Consider the following 16,926-nt stretch of genomic DNA (forward strand, 5'->3'; position numbering starts at 1 on the left):
CTAATTGTGTGCTTACGGCGGTGGCGCGAGCCCGCGACCAACGCGATCCGGGGAAAGCCGGAGTAGGAACGGGAGAGCGGGGCCAGGTAACCGGCACGGTCCCGCTGCTGGCGTGTGGTTTGGGCGCCCGCAGGGATGCCCGGGCCCAAAGGGGATGCTGGTGAGGCGGGTGTGAGCGGAAGGGCTCCTTCGTAACCGAGGCTGACTGGGGAGAGTCTATCTAGGGTAAGGTTTGTGAGGAGAGGGCCTTGTCCGAGGGGGAGGTGCCGGGCGTGCTTAGGGGGGAGGGTCTGTTTGAGGGCGTGCCCATGGAATCGTGTCTGAGGGCGACGCGAGTGCCGGTAATGCGGGTTCCTGAAAGGCTCGTCGCCGAGGGTTCGTGTAGTGGGAAGGCTTCGCCTATTATTGTTAACAATAGTGGTAGTAGTAATAAACATTTTCTGAGCCCCAACGACGTTTGAGACACTGTGCCACACTCTTTATATGGATCGTCTTTTTAATATTCCTAACAGCATTATTACACTTTACTACAGGTGGGCCATCTGAGGTTTATGTTCAGCTTGGCCAAGGTTGCATAGATAGTGCGTGGTTGGCTATACCGGGGTTTTTGTGGAGTTAGGCTTAAGTGGGGGGGGAGGGGCTGTGTTGGCGGTGCGGGTTGTCTTGGACTAACGAGTCAATTTATTTTGAGTCTCACTTTTCACTTATGATGTAAACAACGAATTTACCTGCCTTACCTACTTTCCTGGGGTTGTTATGAGGGTGAAATCAGGTAAGCTGTTTCTTGGAAGCATCTTGGAGAGTAAATATTTTTGACTATAAGTGATGTGACTGTGTGAAGGTTTTTGTTGGAAGAGAGCCCAGCTGGGTTGATGCTGCCTCTTCTGGGCGCCCTCTTTTGCTTACCCCTGAGATAGCGCTTTTCATCTGGTATTTGTTTGTCTCCCCTACTAGATAGAGACGGTGTGTTTTGTACCTTCATCCTCATGCCTATGCAGGGTGTGAAATGGATCATGGTCATTAACGTATGCTTTGAAATGAATGAGCTTACTTGGGCTGAAAAGGGATAGGAGCCTGGCTTTTCCATCTGTATTTAGTGGCTTTTGAACCTCTTACTATGTCCTCTTGCCTGGAAGGGCACTGCCTTCGAAAAATGTGATAATACTTACTTTAACGCATGCTTACCTTTCTCTGCGGTCTGTTGCCTGGTCATGTTGCCTGGTCATGTGTTTCTAAAGTTCTGGATAGTCAAGTGTGGTGAGCAGAAACCTTTGATGGGAAGGGAATTGGAGCTCTACATTGTGGAGATCTTTACTGCTATGAATATATGGGAACCTTGAGGGAATGTTCACATCAAGTAAGGCATCTTTCAGCCAGCAGGAATGAATGTATGTGTTCCCTCCCTCTCTGTTCCTGTGTGGTATTTTCTCCTTCAGAGGAAGAGGAACATACTTCTTAGTAAAAGCTGCCAAAGTATTCTCTTCTTGGCCCAAGTTCAAGCAAATGATGACTAATTGTAAAGCCTGAATTCTAATCCAAAGCCCAAAACTGTACTCCCCCAAACTAGAAGATCTTAACCAAAAGCTCATATAAGGAACATTTCTATTTAGAATGTTCATTTTTTAATTTATGGAATATGGGAGTGGGAAGAATGCCTTGAACTAAAATTTGAGTTCTAGAACTGTTAGGATAGGGGAAAGCCCTGCCACAGATGGATAAACAGAGCTGATCAGGGAATGTTTTGACAGCTGTGTCTAATTGATAAAACCCTATGGTCAGTAGGTACGTCGGGGGTCATTTATTTCAGCCTCTTACCCAGTTTACATTAAACATATCGAAACGTATTGTCCAGGCTCAAAATGAGCATTTCCAAGAATGAGACCACGCCCAAAGGTAGTCATCTTAATGTTAGAACAATTCTAATAAATAATAATTGTTTTGTGCTGTCACTGATTATTTCATTTTACCCATATACATTTACTGTTTGTTTTTTCATTATTCTTTCTTGCATTTTATCCCTTCTTTTTGTGTCAAATAGATGAATACATCCTTCAGTTTTTTGTTTTTGGGGTTTTTTTTGGCCATGCCAGTGGCGTAGGGGATCTTAGTTCCCTGACCAGGGATCGAACCTGTGTTCCCTGCAGTGGCAGTGCAGAGTCCTAACCACTGGACCACTGGGGAATTCCCCCTTCAGATGTTTTCTTAGTAAGGGTCTGTTAGTGGTAAATACTCTGTTGGAAAATATCGTTATTTCCTTGTCAGTCTTGATTGATAGTTTAGCTGCGTACTAGGCTTCCAATTATTTTTTTCCCAGTGCTTTGAAAATGGCATTTTACAGAAATTCTGGCTTTTTGTTGTTACTCTTGAGAACTGTGCTCACAATTGAACTATTATTTCATTGTATGTAACCTGCCTTTTTCTCTGGTTGTTTTTAAGATCCTTTTTTCTCCTCATTTGTGTTCTACAGTTTCATTACATGGTGTGGATTTAATTTTATCCTACTGGGGGCTTATAGTGATGCCTCAATCTGAGATTTCATACCTTTCAATTTTGTAAAAATTCCCTTCTTTATTAAAAAAAAAAATGTTTTTCCGGGCTTCCCTGGTGGCGCAGTGGTTAAGAATCCGTCTGCCAGTGCAGGGGACGCGGGTTCAAGCCCTGGTCCAGGAAGATCCTACATGCCGCAGAGCACCTAAGCCCATGCGCCACGGCTACTGAGCCTGCCCTCTAGGGCCCGTGAGCCACAACTACTGAAGCCCGCGCGCCTAGAACCTCGTGCTCCGCAACAAGAGAAGCCACCGCTATGAGGAGCCCCCACTTGCTGCAACTAGAGAAAGCCCGCGCGCAGCAACAAAGACCCAACGCAGCCAAAAATAAATAAAATAAATAAAAAAAAAACCAAAAAAGTTTTTCCATCTGTCTCTATACAAAAATATTACATTACTGACTATATTCCTCACACTGTGCAGTTAATACCTGTGACTCACTTATTTTGTAACTGGAAGTTTGTACTTCTTAATCTCCCTCACCTATTTTTCATCCCCCCAGTCTGCTTCCCTAGCAACCACGTGTTTGTTTTCTGTGACTCTTTCTGTTTTGTTCTGTTTTTTAGATTTCACATATAATTGAAATTGTACAGTATTTGTCTCTCTCTGTCTGACTTATTTCACTTACCTAGTACCCTCTAGGTCCATCCGTGTTGTCGCAAATGGTAAGAGTTCATTCTTTTTTACAGCTGAGTAATATTCCATTAGATATATGTACCACATCTTCTTTATCCATTCATCTATCCATGGGCATTTAGGTTGCTTTCATATCTTGGCTATTATAAATAATGCTGCAATGAACATAGGGGTGTATATATCTTTTCACCCCATTTTTGTTTTCTTTGGATAAACACCCAGGAGTGGAATTGCTGGGTCATATAGTAGTTCTGTTTTAATTTTTTGAGGAACTTCCATACTATTTTCCTTAGTGGCTGCACCAATTTACATTCTGCCAACAGTGCCTGAGGGTTCCCTTTTCTCCACCTCCTCCCCAGGACTTGTTGTTTGTTGTCTTTTTGATAATAGCCATTCTAACAGGTATGAGGTGATATCTTTTAGTGGTTTTAATTTGCATTTCCCTGATGATTAGTGATGTTGAGCATCTTTTCATGTGCCCGTTGGCCATCTGTTTGTCTTCTTTGAAAAAAAAGTTAAGATCCTCTGCCCATTTTTTAATTTGCTTTTTTTTTTAATGTTGAGTTATATGAGTTCTTTGTATATTTTGGATATTAACCCTTTGTCAGATATATTGTTTGTGACTATCTTCTCCCATACCATGTTCTGGTCTTCTTTTCACTTTTTTGTTGCTAGTTTCCATTGCTATACAAAAGCTCTTTAGTTTGATGTAGTCCCATTTGTTTCCCTTGCCTGAAGAGACATATCCAAAAAAATACTGCTAAGACTGCTGTCAAAGAGCACACTGCTTGAGTTTTCTTCTAGGAGGTTTATGGTTTCAGGTCTTACATTTAAGTCTTCATTCATTTGGAATTTGTTTTTGTATATGGTGTGAGAAAGGAGAAAGTAGTCCAGTTTGAATCTTTTGCATTTAACTGTACAGTTTTCCCAATACTATTTATTTATTTATTTATTTATTTATTTATTTTGTGGTACGTGGGCCTCTCACTGTTGTGGCCTCTCCCGTTGCGGAGCACAGGCTCCGGACGCACAGGCTCAGTGGCCATGGCTCACGGACCCAGCCGCTGCGCAGCATGTGGGATCTTCCCGGACCGGGGCACGAACCCATGTCCCCTGCATCGGCAGGCGGACTCTCAACCACTGCGCCACCAGGGAAGGCCCCCAATACTATTTATTGAAGAGACTTTTACTCATTGTATAGTCTCATCTCCTTTGTTGTAGATTGATTGATCATGTAAGTGTGTGTTCATTTCTGCATTCTCTATTCTGTTCCGTTGATCTGTGTGTCTTTTTTTAAAAATTAATTTATTTAATTAATTAATTTTTGTCTGCATTGGGTCTTTGTTGCGGTACATGGCTTCTCATTGCGGAGGCTTCTCTTTGTTTCGGAGCATGGGCTCTAGGCACGTGGGCTTCAGTAGTTGTGGTGTGTGGGCTCAGTAGTTGTGGCACATGGGCTCTAGAGCACAGGCTCAGTAGTTGTGGCACACGGGCTTAGTTGCTCCGCGGCATGTGGGATCTTCCTGGACCAGGGCTCGAACCCATGTCCACTGCATTAGCAGACGGATTCTTACCCACTGCGCCACCAGGGAAGCCCCTGTGTGTCTGTTTTGGTGTACTGTTTTGGTTACTATAGTATTGTAGTATAGTTTGAAATCAGGGAGCATGATACCTTCAGTTTTGTTCTTCAGGGTTGTTTTGGCTATTCAGGGTCTTTTGTGTTTCCATACAAACTTTAGAATTATTTGTCCTAGTTCTGTGAAAAATTCCCTTGGTATTTTGATAGGGATTGCACCGAATTTGTAGAATGCCTTAGGCTAGAACGGTCATTTTAACAATACAGTACGTCCTCTACATACGAACCTTCAAGTTGCGAACTTTCAAAGATGCGAACATGTATTCAAATGTCCAATCACATAAGGTAGTTCACGTGTCTGGCATACATTGTCACATGCATGCATCCTCTACAAGTGGTTCTACTTTTGTGTACTTTTCTGTACAGTACTCTGTATCTTTATTTCAAGCCCAAGATGTCCAGAAGCAAGCATAAAAGCAGCAGTGATGTAGCTGGTACTACTGTACATTTCAAGGTACTGTACTGTAAGATTAAAATTTTATTTTTGTGTTTGTTTTTTATGTATTATTTGTGTGAAAAGTATTATAAACCTATTATAGTACAGTACTATGTAGCCGATTGTGTTAGTTGGCCATCTAGGCTAACTTTGTTGGACTTAAGAACAAATTGGACTTACACTCTTGGAAGGGAACTTGTTCGTATGTAGGGGACTTAACTGTATTAATTCTTCCAATCCATTAGCATGGTGTATCTTTCCATTTGTTAGTATCATCTTTAAGTTCTTTCATCAGTGTCTTGTCTTTTTCTTAGTACAGGCCTTTTACCTCAGTTAGATTTATTACTAGATATTTTATTCCTTTTGATACAATTGTAAATAAAATTGCTTTCTTAATTTCTCTTTCTGATAATTCTTTGTTAGTGTATAGAAACACAACAGATTTCTGTATATTAATTTTGTATTCTGCAACTTTACTGAATTCATTGATGAGTTCTAATTTTTTTTTGGTGATCCCTTTAGAATTTTCTGTAGTATCATGTCATCTGCAAACAGTGACAGTTTTACTTCTTCCTTCCCAATTTGGATTCTTTTTATTTCTTTTTCTTGCCTGATTGCTGTGGCTAGGACTTCCAATACTAGGTTGACTAAAAGTGGTGAGAGTGGGCATCCTGTCTTGTTCCTGATCTTAGAGGAAATGCCTTCAGCTTTTTACTGTTGAGTATGATGTTAGCTGTGGGCTTGTCATACATGGTCTTTATTTTGTTGAGATGTTCCCTCTAGACCCACCTTTTTTTTTTGTCATTTAAAAAACGTTTATTTATTTTTGGCTGCATTGGATCTTTGTTGCTATGCATGCATTTTCTAGTTGTGGTGAGCAGGGGCTACTCTTCGTTGCGTTGCACAGGCTTCTCATTTCGGTGGCTTCTCTTGTTGCTTCTCTTGGGCTCTAGGTGCGTGAGCTTCAGTAGTTGTGGCATGCAGGCTCAGTAGTTGTGGCTCACGGGCTCTAGAGCACAGGCTCGGTAGTTGTGGCACACGGGCTTAGTTGCTCCGTGGCACGTGGGATATTCCTGGACCAGGGATTGAACCTATGTCCCCTTCATTGGCAGACGGATTCTTAACCACTGCGCCACCAGGGAAGTCCCATCTAGACCCACTTTGATGATAGTTTTTTTAAAATCATAAATGGATGTTGAATTTTGTCAGAAGTGTTTTCTGCATTCATTTAGATGATTTTTATTCTTCAGTTTGTTAATGTGGTGTATCACACTGGTTGATTTGTGGATATTGAACCATCTTTGCATCCCTGGGATAAATACCACTTGATCATCGTGCACAATCCTTTTAATGTGTTGTTGAATTTGGTTTGCTAATATTTTGTTGAGGATTTTCACAGCTATAAAGTGATATTGGCCTGTAATTTTCTTTCTTTGTGATATCTTTGTCTGGTTTTGGTGTTGTGGTGATGCTGGCCTTGAAAATGTTTGGAAGCATTCCTTTCTCTGTAATTATTTTGGAAAAGTTTGAGAAGAATAGGTGTTAACTCTTTTTTAAATGTTTGGTAGAATTCACCTGTGAAGTCGTCTGGTCCTTCAGTTTTATTGGCAGTTTTTTAAAATTGCTGATTCAATTTTATTACTGGGAATTGGTCTATTTATATTTTCTATTTCTTCCTTATTCAGTCCTGGGAGTTTGTACATTTCTAAGAACTTGTCCATTTCTCTTAGGTTGTCCATTTTATTGGCATATACCTCTTTAAATAGTGCCTCTCTCTGATCTCATATTTAACTTACCTTGAACCTTCTATTGTTAATTCTGTCCTCCACATCTCTTATTCTTTTCTTCATGATTTCTGTCTCTATCTTTCTGTGTTACCTCTAGGTAATTTCCTTAAATCTATCTCTTAGCATACTAATTACTCTTAAGCTAGAACTAATTTATTTTTTTAATATATAAATTTAAATATTTATTTATTTATTTTTGGCTGTGTTGCTGCACGTGGGCTTTCTCTAGTTGCGGCAAGTGGGGGCTACTCTTTGTTGAGTTGCGCAGGCTTCTCGTTGCAGTGGCTTCTCTTATTTTGGAGCATGGGCTCTAGGCACACAGGCTTCGGTAGTTGTGGCTTGTGGGCTCTAGAGTGCAGGCTCAGTAGTTGTGGCACGTGGGCTTAGTTGCTCCGTGGCATGTGGGATCTTCCCGGACCAGGGATCAAACCCATGTCCCCTGCATTGGCAGGCAGATTCTTAACCACTGTGCCACCAGGGAAGCCCCTAATTTACTTTTTGAATTCTTATTTTCATTAGCTAAGTTTTTCATTTCCTCAAGTACTCTTTGGTTCATTTTCAAATCTGCCTCTTTGTTTTTCATGGTATCTTGTTTTTGTCTTGTGTTTTCAATTCATCTATATTAATTTTAAATAAATTTAACTTAATGTGTTTGTTCAATTTTCTGAAGCCTTTCAAGTATAATCCTGCCGTTTGTTTTAATGACTCTTTGTCATGATGGATTGTTTCCTCAAGTATTTTATAATTTTGGATTGTGAGCTCATATTCAAAGGAGTATCATCTATGATAGCCTTATGTAGCTTGAGTTGAGGTCAGTTCTCTCAAGAACAGCTTTTTAATTTTTATCAGCTTTGCTTAATTATAATTTATGCATGTATAATACACTTTATTTAAAGTAAAAAGTGTTTTTATAGATTTATGCATTTATAAAAAGCTGCCCCAATCAAGATACAGAGCATTCCCATCACTCCCAAAAGTTTCCTTATGCCTCTTTACAGTTCATCTTTCCCTTTACCTTGGCCCCAGGAGCCACTATAGATTAATTTGTATTTTCTAGAATTTTATCTAAGTCAAATTACACAGAGTGTACCTTTGTGTCTGCTTTCTTTCAGGCAGTGTAATGCATTTGAAATTTATCTATTTAGTACATATATCAGTAATTTGTTACTTTCTGTTCCTAAGTAGTATTCTCTTATATGACTATATCATACAGTTTTGTTTATCATTTACTGTTGATGGACATTTGGGTTGTTTCCAGTTTTTGGTTATTGTGATAAAATTGTTGTGAGCATTCATGTACAAATCTTTGAGTGGACATGTATTTTCTTGACTCTTTGGAGTGAAATGGCTGGGTCATATGGCAAGTTATCTTTAAATTTTTAAGAAATTACCAGTTTTCCAAAGTGGTTGTACTGTTTTATGTTCCCATTGCAGTATCTGAGAGCTCTAGTTTCTTTATATTCTTACCAACACTTGGTATTGTCAGTCTTTTTAATTTTAGCCGTTCTCATGGAGGTGTAGTGTTATTGTGGTTTTAATTTACATTTTCCTGATGATGTTGAACATCTTTTGGCCATTTGTGTATCTCCTGCAGCAACTTTGTATTTGCTCCTGCTGGGAACTAAAGGCTGTTCCCAACCTGGGAGTAAAATGTCTGTAATTTTTCTGTACTTGTAGATTTCCAGGCCACAGACTTAGTATAAATTTTTAACTCCAAATCCACCTCTTGTGTGTACCTATGGTTATTAATTCCTAGAAAGTTTTTTTCCTCCCACTTTACTAGGTGAGCAAGGCAACCTCCTTTATTTCCCTGTGGACAGATTTTTTTTTTTTTTTCCTAGTCTGTCTTTTTTACTGAGGATCCCAGCCTTTATACAGAGATCTCAGTTGTTTTTTACGGGCTCAAGATCTCCTAGACTATGAGGAGGTTACGAATTCCTTACATTGCTGGGACAGCTATGCCTCACTAATCCAATTTTCAGCTGCTTTGTTTCTGTTTCCTGGGATTTCTCCTACTTTCTTGTGAGTTCAGTTTATCTAGTGTAAGTTAGGATCCTACAAGGAAAATAGAAACCACACACAGATATTTTAATAGAGTGAATTCAGTAAAGGTGCTTAGTTTAAACCCTTGTTGGAGGGCTGAAAGAGCAAAAAGGGAGTCTTAAAGTAACTTTGATATAATAACTGCATTAAGCAGCTGCCTCATCCAAGACTGGAAAACAAAGGGAAGAAGGTAGGGGTTGTCAGAACCTAGAATTCTGGAGGGATCCGATGGAACTGCATGCACCCTGATTCTCTGAGGAGAGGGTGTTGCTGGTTTCTCAGGAGCTCACAGGAGGGGCCTGGAGGAGCCAGGTTTGGTTGAGCCCTGCCCTGCTGGTGCCGGTGCCTCTGAGAGGGAGTTTAGAAAGAAGCAGGGAAGAATGAACTGCTGTTGTCAAGAAACAGCGAGCCACAGGAAGAAGGAAGTCCCTTGCAGCCTCTTCCTGCCTTCCATTTTCCCTTTAGCACCCCCTGTAGACAGAACCTAACTGGGAGCCCGCTGACAAAGGTGAGATAGTATTGGTGGAGTCCGAGCCCCAGCATCACAGAGCAGAGCATAACAGGGTAGGTGTGGAGCTGAGAGAAAATAACTTAACTAGCAAGTCTAAAAGGATTTTTATTATATTTTTCTAAGCATTTCCAGGCATATTTAGTAGGAAGATTTTCGGGTCATCTGGTCCATTATATCAACAGTTAGTAATAGCGATAGATGACTTTCTTTTTTTTCAGCATATACCGTGAGCCAGGCACTGTTCTAAGCACTTTACATGAACTGCTTCCCAAAGTTCTATGAGTTAAGTACTGTTATTACTACTATAAATTAATCTACCCAAAACCATACAGTTTGTAAGTGGTAGAGTTGGTGTTCTAATCCAAGCATTCTGGGTTCCATAATGCACATTCTTCTTTATTGTGCTGAAAGTTCTTCCCTTCATCAAACCAAAATCTATCCTGCTGTAACTTCTACTCACTAGTTCTGTTTTTGGCTTCTTGCAAGGGGACATGTAAGTCTTTCTCCTTGTCTACATGACAAGCATGCATATGTTTGAAAAATGTTTTCATGTTTTCCCTGGCATAACATCTGTAGTTCTCTCCTCACATTTGCCATGACGTGACTTTCAGACCCTTCACCACGGTGGTTGTCATTCTTTCTCGTACGTGCTCTGACTTTGCTTTTCAGAGGTGGGGCACAGATTCGTCTTCTACTAACATGACCTGAGCCACAGTGATGTTTTGGGTAGGTCTGTCAGATTAATGATTCACAGGGGAGTGTATGGAGTAACAGCCTGTCCTCCACTTCCCACCATAGGCAGCCTTTTTTTCCCTCCAAAGGCAACCTTTTTAATATGAACTGTTGTACCAGGTCTTTACCATCCCATGTGAGTTTGGTTGATTTCTTTTATTCTAAATGCAGGGCTTTATGTGTAGTCCTATTAAATTATATATTGGCTCTTTTTGGTATCATGGAACCTGTTAAGATCTTTTTGCCGGATCAAATCTAAAATCATTGTATTTTCTTTTCTTCACAGTTTATATAATTCCAAAGTTTAACAAGCAGACCTTACATGTTTTCATTCTGTCTTTGGTAAAAATGCTAAACATGGTAGGTTTGAGAAGAAAGCTGAATGTTACACCTCTGGAAATCTTACTTCAGTTGATGGAGGTTTGGGGGGAATAGTTTTGACTATTCTTTCTGCTAAATTGGGGGCGGGGAGCTGTCTGGAAAGGGCAGAATCTTGGCTGTCAATGAGGGGAGGAGAGAGTCAAGGCTAAGGATTGGCCTTTGGGCAGTCAGTCACCCTAATAAGGGACCACTTGGCAGAAGTAAAATGATCTGGTGGCTGTAGAAGGGAGAGAGGGCATATTGCACAGCATGCTTCTGGGTTGAGGCCTCTCTTGGCAGCTGTGTCAGCTGTCCTTTCTGTCCTCTTTAAGGGCCAGTTTCTTTGAAGCAGTGCAGGAAATGCCAGTGATTCAGCCTTGCATATTTCTTCTGCCTTATTGCAGCTCAGGACTGGTTTGTCTGGTGAGGAGTGAAGACTGTGTATGTATTTCGGGCTTATTTATTTGACCACCTGGGTGCCTTCCTGTGACTGGCCAGAGACACTTGCTTTGCAGGCTGTCAAGTTTTTGGTACCCTGTGGCAAGGTGAATACAGTGTGACCTGAGGTCTTGGTCCTGTGTGTGGGTAGCAACTGCATTCTGCCCTGTAAGGGAGCATTTGTCAAGTGCCTGACTTCTGGATGGTCTCAGTGAGGGATGAGGTAACAATAGCTTTGACTGCCTACTTTTCTGTCTTTCCTGTGGCGTGACGATGTGAGTTTGAGAGAAACCTCTTGTTCCCTTAGAGTTTGCCACTGTACCCCTCGTGAACTACTGCAAAGTGGACTCTGTGTGGTTGCTGACCCCCAAAGCCCAGTTTCCTTAGGCAGTGAGCAAATCATAATGAGTGCCTATTATACCTCTCACAGAGCTGAATATTTAGCAAGTGTATTTATAATACAGGATTTCCCTACTCCCCAGCTGTTCAAACCTACAGATACTTTACAAGAATAATGTAACAAATGCTTGTATATTCTTCACCTAGATTCACTAATTGTTAACAGTTTGCTATTTTTGGTCTCTATCCTTCATTTTCTGAAACTTTTGACTGTTAGATGTAAACATCATGTTACTTCATCCCTAAATATTTCCACAAGTATTTCCTAAAAAAATAAGAGTATCTTCCTATCATAACCACAATAAAATTACACTCAGAAATTCAATACATCCGGTATACAATACTTGTTCAGATTGCTCTAATTTTTCCAGTGATGTCTTTCATAGACTTTTTGTCAGTTCAGGATCCACTGAAGGATCATGCATGCGTTAGTTGTCACGACTTTGTGACGCCTTTATTCTGCTTTAACTTTGAACAGTTTTTAAATCCCTTAATCTTGAATGACTTTTCGTCTGTCATAGCATTGACATTCTTTAGAGTTCAAGTTAGTTTTTTGCAGAATGTCTCTTAATTTGGATTTGTATGACTATTTCCTCTTGACCAGATACAGGTTAAACATTTTTGGTAGAACTAGATAGGTTAATACAGTAGTTTGATAGTGAAGCTAGAAAACACATGGAAACAGTATTCAATTTTGCATGACAGTACATAATTTAGCACTCAGTTATGTTGTCTAATCTGTAAGCCCCATCAGAATTGAGAGAAAAGGGAATTCAGTAGGACCTGGAGGTACTAGGAGAGACTTTAGTAGGAAGGTGGGATTTGGAAGATGGACAGAATTTGAGGCAGTTAGAGTATGGTTAGACAAGCTGCTATTTGGACTCCTCATCCCACTACTAAGGTTATATATCATGAAAAGTGAATTCCCTCTTCAGAGTTTAGAGCTCTGTATCTTTCATGGTGTTTGTACTACTGGGAAGCCTAATAGTTTAGAGCTCTTGCTTTGGTTTCAGACAGGCCTAGAGACTGTGCTCAGCATTTTGACAGCTGCCTAACCTTAGGGAAGTTTCCTTATGTGCAAGCTAGAAAGAGTATTGGTAACTCTTTAAAATGTTATTGTGATGCTCAGAGTGAAATATTGCATAAATACTTGAATTAAAACATTTGAATGCCTTTAGGTGGGGGCAACACTTCCTAGTTTTTCCATGCACCACACTGGAACATTCATTTCTATTACCTGCCTAACCCCTGAAGGGGCTTGAATTTACCACTGCTGGATAACTGAAGGCATGGAAATGAGAAAGGGCTTGGCTCATGCAGAGAGAAATGGGAAGACTGGCTTGATTAGTTCAGAGTGTACACTGTGGAACAGTGGGAAATAAGGTTGAATAAATGACTTGAGGCTATATAATGGAGGGCTTGGAAAGTTAAGACAAGGGATTTAGATATGGTGCTTTAGGGAGAAAACCATGGAAGGTTTTTGAGCAGGAGGGACACACTTGGAAATGTGAGTGGTATGGAGCCTCCTGAGGAAGGACCTTTCCTGCTTTAGAGACTGGAGCCCTAGTATGGCAGAGCCTTCCCAGTGCTGACCACGTTGGGGTGTGGTTTGGCTGTCTTGCCACAGGGGGCCAGACTTTCTGCCCCAGTGACTCTTCCTGCTCTGCCACTGACCCACCCACATTGAACTAGGCTGCGTGGCTTCCCTTCCGGTGGCTGTCTGATCTACAGAACGCTGGGGCTGCCCAGGATGATGTGAGGCTGAGCTGACCAACAGTCGGCGGGATGGGAGAACGAACAGCATTCCTGTCCCTTTGCCCCTTCCTTGGGTAGAGGCTAATTATAAGCCAGATTGCAAGGAATCACTTTGTCCGAACCTGAGAAAGCTGTTCACCAGCAGGTAAGTCAAGATGGTTCCTGCCCTCTCTCTCCTTTTTCATAGGTCAGCTTTTTCCTGAACAGGATCTCTACTGCTTTCTTTTTCCTTGATCCAGGTTCTTCTAAGTAACCTTCTTTCAATTACTTGAAGTAAACAAGTTACTGCAGGAGATGGGCAGAGATGTTTAATAAACATATTCTTCTAGCTGTGGGAGGAGAGTCTAGGGGATTTCACTGACCCCTGTTGTGAGGTAGATTATTACCCAGAACTCTTGTGAACCAGGCACTAAACGATGGCTCATACTCATAGGAGCCACTGCAGAGAAATCCTGGTTTTAAGCTATCATTTCTCAGCAACTGGGTTTCAAAACCATTCTTGCTGTGCTTTAGTGTCCTGAGTTATCTCCCCTTTGAAAGACAGCAGCGAGGAACAGGAAGGGGGAGGTGCACTTATGCTGGGAGTCAGCGTGACTAGGTTTCTAGTCCTGATTACTGCTAACCAGCTGTGTGACCAGGGGCAAACTGCCTAACCCCAGTGGACTATAGTTTTCTTATATGTAAAAATGAGCAGTTTAGATTATATGATCTAGAAGATTTCTTCCAGAGCCAAAATTTATGATTATGTAATGTGTGACTGTAAATTAGTATAATAGTTTATCTATAACACACGTGACCATATATTGCCCATACCTTGTCCCCTTCATTGTAATTTTGGGACAATTAGAGTATTTGTAAGTTTGTCCCCCTCAAAGTAATTGTGTTCTCAGCTTTACGTTTATTCGGGTGATGTTGCCAGTGCTCAAAACATTTTTGGCCTCTAAGCCAATCTTTTGAATATTCTCAGAGGCAGCAAATCTTCACTCTTGCTTGGTAGATTCAGTTTTTGGAAACAGCTAGAAGATATTGTGAGCCAAAGACAAGCAAGGCAGTATCTTTTTTGGTGAAGAATGAGGTGTGACTGTAAAATAATAAGATTGAATTTTTGTGTGTGTCTCGCCTGGAGTAGACTTTAAAGGCAGTTCCCAAAGGAGTGTTTTGTAAATCTTAGGAGACTATTTTGATTACAGTTTTCACTTGATTCAACAAGACTGGAAATGTTTGTTTAAAAGGGTGTCACTTCCTTTATACTCCCTGTGCGTATGCCTGCTTCTAGGTCAAAGTGACAAGGTATTGGGCGGAGAAAATTAGCCTTTCTCGTGGTAGTCCTCCCAAATCACAAATGTGCTGAGGGTCAAAAAGGGTTGGAACATGTTGCTATGGGACATTGTAGCTGAGGAGCCACTGCCATCCCGGCTCCAGAAGACTCAACAACCACAAGTTCCTCAGGCTGCAGCAGCCACTGCTCACCAGCACACCATAGTCCATCAGGATGATTCCCAGGTGGCGTGGCTGAAGCAGGCGATTTGGTAGCTCCAGTCTTTTGTAGGAGAAATGATGTATCAGCTTACTTTGTTGTCTGTTGTTGTTTATTTATTTGTTTTCCTCAGCAGTTTGAGTTTGAGGAAGGGAGGGGATGGGTGGGTGTCAAAGCAGAGGGGCTCTCTTGAACGCATTTCAGTTAGGCTCTCTGTAGTATCCTGGACTCTGTTCCTGGAAAAGGTGTCTTGTTGATAACTAGTCAAGAAAATAAGGTGCTAAGCATCCTAATCAAAAGGTTCTGTCACTAAGTCACTTTGTGATTCTCTTTCTCACGGCCATGTTTTCTTCATTTTTCTTCATTGAAAGAGTTAGATACTAAGAGTTCTAGATCTGAAAACAGGTAGGCCAAAGGAGGTTTGAGGTAGGGAACTATCTGTTTGTTCTAAGCTGCTTGACTATTAGACTAGGGGGGTAGGAGTGGAATTCCTTTTTAGTCCTTAAATTATAGTGACTATACTCTCTACTCACAGTCACAGCTGAGTGATCAAACGTGAAGCAGCTATTTAATGAGAAGCAGGCACTGGGAGCTTTCTCCTGAAGAACAATCACAGGACATGCTGGTCTTGAGAGAAGTAGTCATACCCTGGTAGGACCTATTGTTTGAAGGAGGTGGGGGTGAATTTCATCAAAATGGACAGTGTGGATATTGTGATTTAGAAGGGTTAGAGACTTTGTTCCCTGCTGTTGTTAATTTCAAGCCTCTCTTTAAAGAGATCCCCTTATGATTGGAGCAGTGTGGGATTCATTTAGAGAAAAAGCCCCATGTAACCACAATAGAAATTAAATGCCTAAGAGCAGAGCCAGTTGCTGGAGACACCTAATCAGTTGCTTTTCAATACTTAGATCCTACAGTGACAGCAAGGAGAGAATAGGCTGCTTGGTAAGCTCGCTATGTACTAGGCTGGGAGATTTGGGCTCTAAACAGAGGAAGAGGTGATCTGTAGAATCCACACCTCTTAATCTCCCTATTTCTCTTCTTTCCCTCAGTGCCCTTTAGTTTTAATTAGGATTGTGTAAACACAGCTTGCCGGTCTCCTTAAAGTGGCAGGCCCGTGACATTTTCTGCTGGTCACTCTTGCTAGGTATGTGGCTTTAAAGTAGAGGGATTGTCCTCTTTGACAGTTTGGCTTCGCTGGCTGCCTCACTGAAAGACTTCTCTAGATTAGGACCAGTTGGCTGTCATTCAGTTGGGCAGCATTATTTAGCACCTGCGGTGTGCAAGCATTGTGTTGGAACGGAGCGGATAGGTGAATAAGATGGTTTCTGCTCTTCAGGAGCTTATTAGTCAAGTAAAATACATATGCAGCTAACGTTGACCCAAGGAGGAATGAAGTAAAGTGTGTAGAGGAACAAGCAATATGGAGCATATAGAGGAAACAACAATTATTTCTGAATTGGGGGTACAAGGAGAGCTTCGGAAGGGAGAAAGCATTTGAGCTAGGTTGTAAAGGGTGAATTAGAATTCCTTAAGTTCAGAAGAAAGGACGTTTTGGGTTTTTTTTTTTTTTTTGACCGTGCCACGTGGCTTGTGGGATTCTAGTTCGCCCACCAGGGCTCAAACCCGGGCCGTTGGCAGTGAGAGCACGGAGTCCCAACCACTGGACCACCAGGGAATTCCCTTTTTTAAAAAATGTTTTTTACTTTTTTCATTTTTTAGAAAGGGCATTACGGAGGAGGTCACGGCATGGGTAAAGGCACAGAGCCTGGAAAATGCCTGGCATGTCTGGGAAAAGTGTTCCTGAGATAGAAGATATTTTAGAGGAATGAGCTGGAGATGAGGCTGGAAAAGATGTTTGATGGTTGGATCTTAAAGAACTTTTAAGTGTCATGCTAAGGGATTTGGATTTTATTCTTCATGGAGTTAGCTCTTGAGTGTTTTGGAGTGTTTTTAAGTGTAAGGTCTTAGATTTCAGGGTTGAGAAGGTGGTGGTCTTGGTTCTTAAAGTATAAAGTTTGTCAGCCATCTAATGTTTATGTACTTGATCCCATAGTTATATTTTCTAAAGCACCTCCAAACACAAGAAGGCAGGAAATAGTCAGCAGTGTCCCTTTAGACTGAGCTTTCGCCACTCCCCAAAGATAGAGATTTTCTTAGGCATATACAT

General features: G+C 41.2%; 1 protein-coding gene across 7 annotated transcripts in view; it reads left to right on the forward strand.

Annotated features, from left to right (window-relative positions):
- The first annotated feature begins 14 nt into the window (after window positions 1-14).
- The window catches only part of NUMA1 (nuclear mitotic apparatus protein 1), a 73,080-nt gene continuing 56,168 nt past the window's right edge, over window positions 15-16,926 (forward strand). For 4 of the 7 annotated variants that reach the window (XM_082626731.1, XM_082626739.1, XM_082626740.1 and 1 more), the window contains exon 1: window positions 62-225. The gene's annotated coding sequence lies outside the window, so the exon portion shown is untranslated. Of the gene's footprint in view, window positions 226-16,926 lie in introns of all 7 variants that reach the window. The other 3 variants (XM_082626730.1, XM_082626738.1, XM_082626735.1) reach the window with 2 other exon arrangements.

This window comes from Mesoplodon mirus (assembly GCF_964341445.2).
Source record: "Mesoplodon mirus genome assembly, chromosome: 7".
Classification (NCBI taxonomy): Eukaryota; Metazoa; Chordata; class Mammalia; order Artiodactyla; family Ziphiidae; genus Mesoplodon; species Mesoplodon mirus.